The following is an 11,193-nucleotide window of genomic DNA, read 5'->3' as shown; positions in this document are numbered from 1 at the left end:
ACTATTAGCCGCTGCCTACTCACCAACTCCTGTCATACCACGTGCGTAGCCGGCAGTTGGTGGAAAAGGAATAGTATACAGCAGGCCTGGTCGCTATCAGCCGCTACCTACCCACCAACTACCAGCAGGGCACGTGCGTAGGCTACTGTTGGTAAACAGGAACACTGTTGCAGCCGGCCATACCTCCTTGGAAACCTACCTTCGGCTATAAATACCACAAATGGTATGACCATCTCATCTCATCATATCATATCACATTATCATCATAATATACCTGATATCTGCTCTAGCAATCTCTTAATATACTTTTATATTTAAAGAGCAATCTAGTCTGATTCTCACGCCGGAGGGTGGTCACAAGGAGGAACCCCCCCCCTTCTCAGTGACGAGCTCACGGTGTCTGTTTTGCAGGTTATCAGAAGAACCATCTTCCAAGGGTCTAACCCCTCGTGGGAAACATCTATCTAACCCCCAGGTTACCAGTAATCTGCCCGGGGTCCGGTTAGTGTTTCTTCATTGGCGCCATCCGTGCATAAAGCTAGAACTACAATTTTCTCCAGTTTTTTCAAACTTTTACAAAGATGGTTAGAGAAATTCCGGTAACCACAACCCCAGCTACTGGGGGGAATACCGGCAACACAGTTTTTACGAACACTACCCCGGCTACCGAAGCCGGGGCAAGTGAAGTAAATCTTACGAACACTACCCCACTTACCAAAGCTGGGGCAAGTGCAGTAAATGATCGCCTACTGGGATCCACCGATACCCAGTTTGAGAAACGAAGACTCCCCCGCCAGACTCTCGATGAAGTTAAGGCATGGGCGGAGGCACGACAAAAGGAATTCCAGGCTGAGTTGGACGAACGCTTGCGTTCCGTGCAACAGGCCGACGAATTCGAATACTGGGAGGATGACTCGGAGGAATCCGACTCCGACGCGAACCCTCGCCATAGGGCAAAAGGGAAGCGTAAGGAAACGGAATCCCAACCGAAAAGGCATTTTGGACAAGCCTTCAAACCAAAAACCACAGGTGGAAGTCCACGAGACTTCTCCAAAACGTTCAGACCAAACGTTGCGAATGCAGGAACGTCCAAGTTTGCAAGGGACATTGCGGAAGCAATCGCCCCAAAGAGTGCCAAACAAATGCCTAACATAGGCACATATGACGGTTTATCTGATCCAGACGATCATTTGAACAGGTTCATAGCGGGGGCAACCGTCAGCAATTGGACGGAACCCACGTGGTGCTACATGTTCCAAATGACGCTTGTTGGGGCTGCTAGAGCTTGGTTTGATCGTCTACCGGTCAACCACATCTACGACTGGGCAGACTTCCAACAGAAGTTTAGCTAACACTTCAGCCAGCAACGGAAGTATACCGAGGAGCAATGGACAATCCTCAAATGCTTACGAGAGGAAGATGAATCTCTGCCAAACTTCATCACTCGCTTCAACTCAAAGAAGCTAAGTTTGGGCAATATCAGCGAAGATCTTGTTCGCGCTGCCTTCATCCAGGGCGCACATGACCCAGAGCTCATCCGCACCCTAACGGGTAAAGATGGCATGCCATCCACATGGGATGGCATCATGACCGCAGCAAAACGCTATGCGGAAACAGAGAAGCAACTGGGTAGAGATCTCCCACAGAGCACAAACCTCTACACTCAGAAGACGAGAGAAGACAACGTCCTCACCGCCAGACTAAATAAAAAGCGAAAGCTAGGCATTTGGCAGTCAAGGGTAAACTTTGACACCTCATCCGGCTTGCAACATCGAGTGGGCGGAAGGGATAATGTACAGTCGCACCGGAACTCCAGATGGACGCCACTCACCAAAAGCGTCACTGAGATATTCGCCACTGAAGAGCTCACATGGCCAAAGCCTCCAATAATCCGACATCGTCACGATGCTGATCGGAGCAAATACTGTGACTTCCACAAGACAAAAGGCCATAACACTGAAGAATGCATAGACGTAAAGGACATGGTCGAAGCATTTGTCAGAGATGGGACGCTCGCGCACCTCGTGGCACAATAAAGGCTGAGCAGGCGGGTGCGTATAGAACCTCAGCTGGGGAAGACACGAATCAATTCCAGCTTCAAAATCGAGACTACATGCTGCGTAAAGAACGAGATCCCGAACCAGGTGCGTATCGGCTCGATGGCACTCCCATCCCAACATGGAAGGGAGCTCATTTACACAGTCTGCATGTAAATCAATTCCAATTTGTAAAGAAAAGGCCAAGAGCCACTTCTAATGGAAATGATTCTCTTTAAGAACATCGAAGCTGATGATTTTACATTCATACTTTTCTGAACACTAATATGCCGGTTTTCACCGCATAATTACGTGAAGTCATTGCATGGGAAGGCGGTCCTACCCGCACGAACCCAATAACGTGACAAACCTTCACGCAGGTCAGTTGAAGGGGAAGAGTTCAATTATCCTATTAAATGAAAGTGCCAGTCTATCCGCATGAATCATGAAAGGAAACCGATCACTAACCTATCGACAACCGCGCGTCGAACGGTTCAAAACAAAATTCTTAAAAAGGATAAGGAAAACCTACACGCAGGTCAGATAAGGGTAAAGTTTTGCCATCCTACTAAGTGCAAGTGACGGTTCTACCCGCACAATCACGAAAGAGGAAGCAAGACTTCCTGTTATCAACCACGTCCAAAGGTTAACTTATCCTCAAAAGGTGAGAAAAACCTACACGCAGGTCAGATAAGGTTAAAGTTTAGCCATCCTACCAAGTGCAAGTGACGGTTCTACCCGCACAATCACGAAGGAGGAAGCGAAACTTTAACCCATTATCAACCACGTTCAAAGGTTAACTTATCTTAATGCCTTAGAAATTTCGAAAAGGAAAACCTACACGCAGGTCAGATGAAGGTTAAAGTTTAGCCATCCTACCAAGTGAAAGTGACGGTTCTACCCGCACAATCACGAAGGAGGAAGCGAAACTTTAACCCATTATCAACCACGTTCAAAGGTTCTTATTCTAAACACTTGGAAAATTGCTAATTTAAACTAAGTATGCAAGTCATAAGTTTATAAAGCAAGGAACCCAAAGAAGGAAATAACAATCTTATACGCAAAAAGATTAATATTTCAAGAATATATTACAAGAATGGCCGGGTAACTACCCGCCTAAAAGAATAAAACTATACAAGTCTTAGCAATGGGAAGGGATCTTCAGGATCAAGCTTCAGGGCCGCTTCCACTTGGACCCGCTCCGTCAGAAGAACGGGGTGGTTCGAGGAACGCTTTGAGGACAGCTAACCCATCATCAGCAGCAGCTACTTCGTCCACCTTTTCCACCACTGGATGCGGGAAGGCGGCGTATTGGTTCAATGCTTGGTCATAATTGGCTTCGGTATCCACATCGAACAAAGGGAAGTTGGAAGGCGGGACGCCTTTCTCAACAAACCCTAGACCAAGCAGGAAGCCGGCCTTTTCCCCATCCTCATGAGAAGCGTTGAGGGCTGCGGTCATAGCATCATTGTAAGAGGTCTCTGAAAAGACCCGACGCACAACCTACAAAGAAAAAATACAAGTATTAGAACCTTTTTCTTACAAAAGAAAAGCGAGAAGATAAAGCTAAACATACCTGAGGCAACGCTTCTCGAAGAAGCCATTGGAGGGCAGCTTGAGCTTCGTTATGGGCGCGTTCGGCTTCGCTCTTGTTAAGGTTGACAAGTAAAACTTCCTTTGCGGCAGCCTCTTCGACGCCCTTAAGCTTCCGCTCGGTGTGGTCAAGCACCCCTCTTTGGTCCAAGATTTCCTGGAGTTTCTTGGCATCTTCCATTACCAAGGCATCATGAGCGCGTTGGAGAGCCTCTAATTTGGCCTTGAGCTCCTCATTCTCCACACGCAAAGGCTCAGCAACGGCTTCAGCCTTGGCAGCCCTCTCGGTTGCGTTTCGCGCAGTCTCCCTGGCCAGCCGAAGCTGTTCATTCACAGCTTGGGCAGCCTTGGAGCGAGCCTCGAGTCGCGCCTGAACTTCAACCTCGAGGGCCTTGAAGGCCTTCTCCTTGTCGGCGGCAGCTGCCGCCAGCTGTTGGTTCTCCTCCCGGAGAGCACGCGCCTCAGATACGTCCTTGGCGCGAGCTGCTTTCAACTTGTCGTTTTCACGACAAAGCAGCTCGACGCGCGGCTGCATCCGGGCTTGGAGAACCCGAAGCTCATTGGTTAGCCTACCCTCCTGGTAGCTAGCCATGGCTTCCCCCAACGCACCATGAGGAGCAGCGTGGCGAGCCCAGTCCACGCACTCCACAGGGGTACGAAGGGTTGTTCCTCGGCGTATGTTCCATCGCGGAACATACACTTCATTGGAATCCGACACTGCAAAAGAAACAAAGGCAGTAAGGAAAAGATGATAAAAAACATAAGGGAAAAAGAAAGGAACCCTACGCACCTGTAGGGTCAATGACAGGCCGATAGCCGCCAAACCCATCACCTGAACCTAAAGGAAATCCATCCAACAGGTCAGGCAGACGGGAAGGGGGCAAAGATCGGCGGGAAGCCCTGCGCGTACCTGATGGTCCGGCCGTAGGTGCCGGTGGCGCGGGCATGGTGGCAGCCGCCGTGGTCGCCGTTGTGGTCGCCGCCGCGGTCGCCGCCTCCTCAGCAGCAGCAGTAACCGCCGGCTCCGTGAAGGATGCTGTAAAAATCGCACTCACGGCCGGCGGTGACGTCATCTCGGCCGGAACAGTTGGCTCAAAGGAACGAGCAACTGGACCAGCGGATGCAGGCGCAGGCGCCTGGGTCGACGCCTCAGGAAGGCTGACCGAGCCTACCGTCATTGGCGGGGAGGTACTCCCCTGCGCTTCACCCCGGAATGCGTCAACATCCACGCCTGCACAAAGAAGAAAGTGTTAGATAAATTTAAGAAGTAATAAATCTGCAAAGACATTATGATTGTACTTACGGGTTTTCTTGACCCTGAACGTACGGACGGGCGGGGAGGAACCCGATGGAGCTGGCCTCTTGGTACCGGTCACCGTCGTCTTCGTTGGTTCTCCGGAGGTAACGGTCGTAGCCACCGGAACAGTGGTCTTCTCACCACCGGGCTTCCCCGCCACCTCTTCACTATCTGACTCCGAGTCAGATAGAACCACCGGACCAGCCGTGGAGGCCTTCTCCTTCCCTTTCCCACCGGCAGCAGCTTTCTTCTTCCGCACCAATGGAGGAGCATTTGAGGATTCCTCAGAAGAAGACAGGTCAAGAATTCCAACAGCGGGTACAGCATTGAGAGATTGAGGAAAGAATATCGCCTTACCTGGCCGCCGGTGGCTCAGGATCTCGTGGCCCAGCGGATAGACCTCCACAAAACGATCCGCCGTTTGCTCCAGGATGGGCAACTCGCCCTCGTCCAGAGCACGAGTACCCATCCGCGCGGGACCGTCGGTTTCCCGCGGGAACAGAAGCGACTCCAAATTATTTCCCTCTGAAAGAAAAGAAACAGTTAGAAGACAAACTTGTATCAAAAAGAAAGACAAGACATACCATAGGGAATAGAGTTCAAACCGTATTCGAGAAGGATGGGAACCTGAGACGCATCCTTCCACACCCGGCTCATCCCTAACATGACCATCCCGGACTCCGCAAACCGGTAAACCGGAGATTGGATTCGGGATATCTTCGAAAACCATTCCGCCTCCTGGTAGTTGGGGGCGTGAAGGCTCGGTATCGCTTGGCCATTTTTAAACTTCATGGCAAGGGGGATGGCGCGGGCAGAAATGTAGAAGAATTCCTGCTTCCACGCGCGAAGACTGTGCTCGGTGTCGCAAATCTTCAGACCCTTAATACGGGTCGTCAAGGTGTACCACCCCTGGATGCACCTCCAGGTATAGAAGGTCATCAGGCGGTCCACATGGGGCTCGATGCCCAAAATCCGGCACACCCACTCAAAATGGCGAATCTTGGCGATCGCCATGGGGTGCAGCTCGGTCAAATGAACACCGTGCCTCTCAAGGACACGGTAAACAAATTTTGTCAACGGGAATCTAAGATTCCCATAGACAAAAAATGCAGCATAAACCCCGATCTTGCCTCTGGGGGCATCATACACGGTCTGGTGGGATTCAGGAAACTCAGGCTCGAGATGATCGAGCATGAACTTCCTGACAACATACCGGTACTGATCGCCGGGCAGAGCACACTGGCACTCGCCAACAGTACCCCTGTCGTCAGCTATAGCTTCAGCATCACGAGAAGACATCTTGCAGAGAAAGAAGAGAACGATTTCGAGAGAATGCTCGATTGAATAAAGGAGTATTCGCCGGAAATCGCCTTAAAGATGAAGAGAAGAGTGAAAAGTGTGAATTGCAAAGTAACCCTCTCCCCCTTTATATAGTAATCGCAATTAATGCGGTGAAATTAATGCGGAGGAGAGAGAAATCGAATGTGCAATGAAACTATGACACGTGGCAAAAACCAAGCTGGCAACAGCTGTTGAAAGGACGTATGCCGGTAATTTCGCGGCCACGCGCCCGAAAAATCGCGCCCACGCGCCTGAAAAAGCGACTGGAATGACCATGTTCTGTCACGTCACCATAACTTCCTGCACGTCCTGACACAGTCAGAAGAAACCGTCGCACGACGTTTCAGAGATTTGGACTGTTCTTATCTTTTCACCAACTCTTCGAATTTCAAAATTCAAAAATTTGAAAATATTAAAAAGCGGGAAAATACCCCTTACCCCTTGGCAAACAAGTAACCGTAAGACGGATGCGGGTACAGTGTAAAGGCAAAACCCTTCACATACCTAGCACCCGCAGGGAATTGAAGCCAAATAAACCTTGGCAAACAAGTAACCGTAAGACGGATGCGGGTACAGTGTAAAGGCAAAACCCTTCACATACCTAGCACCCGCAGGGAATTGAAGCCAAATAAACCTTGGCAAACAAGTAACCGTAAGACGGATGCGGGTACAGTGTAAAGGCAAAACCCTTCACATACCTAGCACCCGCAGGGAATTGAAGCCAAGTACCTCGGCAACCAAGTAACTATAAGACGGCTGCGGGTACAGTGTTCAGGCAAAACCCTTCACATACCTAGCACCCGCAGGGAATTGAAGCCAAGTACTTCGGCAACCAAGTAACTATAAGACGGCTGCGGGTACAGTGTTCAGGCAAAACCCTTCACATACCTAGCACCCGCAGGGAATTGACGCCAGGAATACCTTGGAAGTAAAGTAACCGTAAGACGAGCGCAGGTACAGTGTTAAGGCAAAACCCTTCACATACCTAGCGCTCCGCTGGGAATTGAAACCAAGAAGGATCTTCTGGGCAATGCTTGCGGAAACGGAAATAACATCCCCGCATAGCGGGAAGGTCGAGAACTACGTTGTTTGAAGCTCCAAGATGGAATTGGTGGTCTTAACATAATTGATCACTATGTTCAAAACTACCAAAACCTCATGGAAAATCCATACAACTGGGACTCAATGCTCCTGACTTGCGAGGAGGTTACAGACCTACCCGCATCATACCCAAAGACCAAGCAGGAAACTCGGGCATTTCTGCAAGTGACAAGGACTTCCGCGGGAAGAATCCCCATGGAAAACCTTAAAAAACCCTTTTCAAAACCCTTTGCTTAAGTCCAAAAGTTCACCTCACTTTATTAAACATGCATGAGAAGAACATTGGACTGGGGGGACTTGAAGAGGTAGGTCCCAGCAGAGCCCAGTTGGACCCGCAAGACTCACCTTAAACAGGGACGTCTGCGCAGAAAACAACTGGATCCGCAGGACCAACCATGCTCAGAGACGTGACGTCCTTACGCGCAGTATGCAAGCTGGTCCCGCAGGAAATGCCTCCCAATGGTAAAGGACTCCGCCTGTCCCCGCAGCCTCGGATACAAGCCATTAGGGAAGGCCACCCGCGCAGCAAGGCTACACGCACAAGGCACTTAGCTCTCAATCATTCAGTGTCACCTGAAGGAATCAGCGAAGCCGGGAACAATCCCGCACAAGGGTGGGAGGGGGAATACTCCCGCCCAAATAAGCCAGTCCGTACGATACGGGAAGATCTTCTGTACTGTACCTGACGAGGTATGGGAAAAAGATCTGACTAAAGATACGACAACTTATGGACAACAGTATGGCGAGCAGCATGTTCCTACACTGTATGTCACTATTAGCCGCTGCCTACTCACCAACTCCTGTCATACCACGTGCGTAGCCGGCAGTTGGTGGAAAAGGAATAGTATACAGCAGGCCTGGTCGCTATCAGCCGCTACCTACCCACCAACTACCAGCAGGGCACGTGCGTAGGCTACTGTTGGTAAACAGGAACACTGTTGCAGCCGGCCATACCTCCTTGGAAACCTACCTTCGGCTATAAATACCACAAATGGTATGACCATCTCATCTCATCATATCATATCACATTATCATCATAATATACCTGATATCTGCTCTAGCAATCTCTTAATATACTTTTATATTTAAAGAGCAATCTAGTCTGATTCTCACGCCGGAGGGTGGTCACAAGGAGGAACCCCCCCCTTCTCAGTGACGAGCTCACGGTGTCTGTTTTGCAGGTTATCAGAAGAACCATCTTCCAAGGGTCTAACCCCTCGTGGGAAACATCTATCTAACCCCCAGGTTACCAGTAATCTGCCCGGGGTCCGGTTAGTGTTTCTTCAACAAGTGTGGAGAATATAACCAGAAAGATGGTATTTATTGATGGGCAATGTTCAATTAACCACCTTATGGTTCAAGTCATGGATGGTTATTCTCCATATCGGATCTGTTTCATAGTTGTCATGAATGCCCTCCACAGTCCACATACATGACTGGTGACTCTAAAGTAGTGTGGATATGTGTGATTAATTATTTTTGTAACAAAATATTTATGAATCATTGTGTACGTAATTACCCAAAATACCAAGCCAACTTAAAGGTAAGGATATGAATTATTATTATTTTTTAACAGGGCGTTTTCCAACTAATGAGAGATTCTGGGTAAAAGTTGACATTATTTTAGTTTATGGGTGTTCCATAAATGACACTCGTGGGAGAGTCCTAGCTAGTTCTGTAAATCCTTCACTAATGTCGCTAATTCAATCATATTAATTGTCAATCATTAAAGAATTTAACTAATTACATCGAAACAGAAGGTAAGCGGGCAACAAGCTGCGCCGCTACCCCCTTTTGAATTGCAAAACTCAATCTTTTAAAAACTATATTTGCGGATCTTGTAGTCATAACATTACTATGCATGACCCATTGAACACGGGCAAGTAACTCCACAGATTCGTGAGGAAACCAAAATAAAAAATGAAAGTTTTTAATGCCTTTCAATTCTAAGCACTTCCATGAATGCTATATACGAAACACCAATAAATCAAAACATTTTTAACTCTTACCCAAAATCATTGTCAAGAAAACTATTCATTTAAAAAAAATCCAACTAAATATAAGGTCACATTCTTGGATTTTACATTACAAAACTACCTTACTAAATTGTGTCGCCTATATATGTTTTACAATCGTTTGACAATATTCAATCACTATTTTATTAGCCGAACTGCATCGACCGGCCTAAGAGTATCTCAATTGTGTTTACATGGCACCGTCTGAAAATGAGAGAGAGAGAGAGAGAGAGAGAGAGAGAGAGAGAAGAAACCGTCTGGGGATGCAATCGGTTTTGTGAGGTAGAAAAAGTGAGAGAGGAGAGAGAAGAAGAGAGAAGATGAGAGAGAAGAGTGTGATGGTAATATGGAGCTTGTAGGCGGACGATGGACGGTATCTCCATTGGAGATGCTTTAACGAATTGGATGGAGTTGAATTTATATTCATTTACATTTTAATAAAGTATTTATTAAGAAAAAGTTTTTTTTTCTAAAATAACATTATTTTATAAAACCTTTTTTTTAAACATGTGTTAATGGCCATTTTCGTCCATGTGGTTTGTTACTTTCGCCACTTCAGTCCAAAGTTTGAAATTTTGTCAATTTAGTTCTTAAAGTTTTAAACATTAGCCAACTACGTCCCCCCGTCTAACGGCATCCAACTATGCCGTTAGTTTAAGGGGTATTTTTGTCTGTTCTCTTGTTTATTTTTAGTTAATGGTCAGTTTTATCCCTGTGTTTAGATACTTTTGCTACTTTAGTCCAAAGTTTGAAATTTTGTCAATTTTATGTTTAATTTAATTTAGTTTATTTATTTATTTATTTATTTTTGCTACTTTTTCTACTTTAGTCCATGATGGAATTCATTGGTAAAGTGGTTAGTGTAATTCCCTAAAACCGAATTATACCGAAAAAACTAAAATCGTTTCTTTGATTAATGCATAATAGTTAGGGTTTAGATATTAACATATCGTAGTAAACATTTGGGTCGAAATCAACATCAGCAGGTTGAATATCCCGCATTTCCATGTTTGCTCAAGAAATCGATGCACTTAATCGCATGTGCGTTCTTCAAATTGTGATATTGTTCTTGAATCCGTCGAATTCAACCCTAGAGTTGTAGATTTGAAGAATTCAATAACAACAACACGATTCGAAGAACACACATGCGATCTAGTGTATTGATTTCTTGAGCAAACATGGAAATGAGGGATATTCGACCTTCTGATGTTGATTTCGATCCAGATGTTTGCTATGATATGTTAATCTCTAAACCCTAACTGTTATGCATTAATAAGAGAAACGATTTTAGTTTTTTCGGTATAGTTCGATTTGAAGAACACACATGCGATCTAGTGTATCTACAGAGTAAATGTAGACATTTTTTGGTCGATGCTCGATGGTTTTGGGCTTGTATTATGCTCTCAGGGGTTATAGACAAAAAAAACTGAATTAAATTAAACATAAAATTGCAAAATTTCAAACTTTGGGCTGAAGTAGCAAAAGTATCAAACCACAGGGACGAAAATGGCCATTAACTAAATATAAACAGGAGAAAGACAAAAATATCCCTTAAACTAACGGCATAGTTGGATGCCGTTAGACAGGGGGACGTAATTGGCTAATGTTTAAAACTATAAGGACTAAATTGACAAAATTTCAAACTTTGGACTGAAGTGGCAAAAATAGCAAACCACATGGACGAAAATGACCATTAACTCTTTAAACATAAGACGCTGAAAAGATAAAACTTCTTCTCCATATATATTTACTAGGTTAGAACCCGTGTAATACACAGACTGGTTAAAATCATAAACACACATTTCAATTT

The sequence above is a fragment of the Bidens hawaiensis genome, unplaced genomic scaffold, assembly GCF_021521415.1.
Source record: "Bidens hawaiensis isolate Kalapana, Puna unplaced genomic scaffold, B.hawaiensis_p1.1 tig00022914_1, whole genome shotgun sequence".
In the NCBI taxonomy this organism is placed as follows: Eukaryota; Viridiplantae; Streptophyta; class Magnoliopsida; order Asterales; family Asteraceae; genus Bidens; species Bidens hawaiensis.
This window is presented reverse-complemented; position numbering follows the sequence as displayed.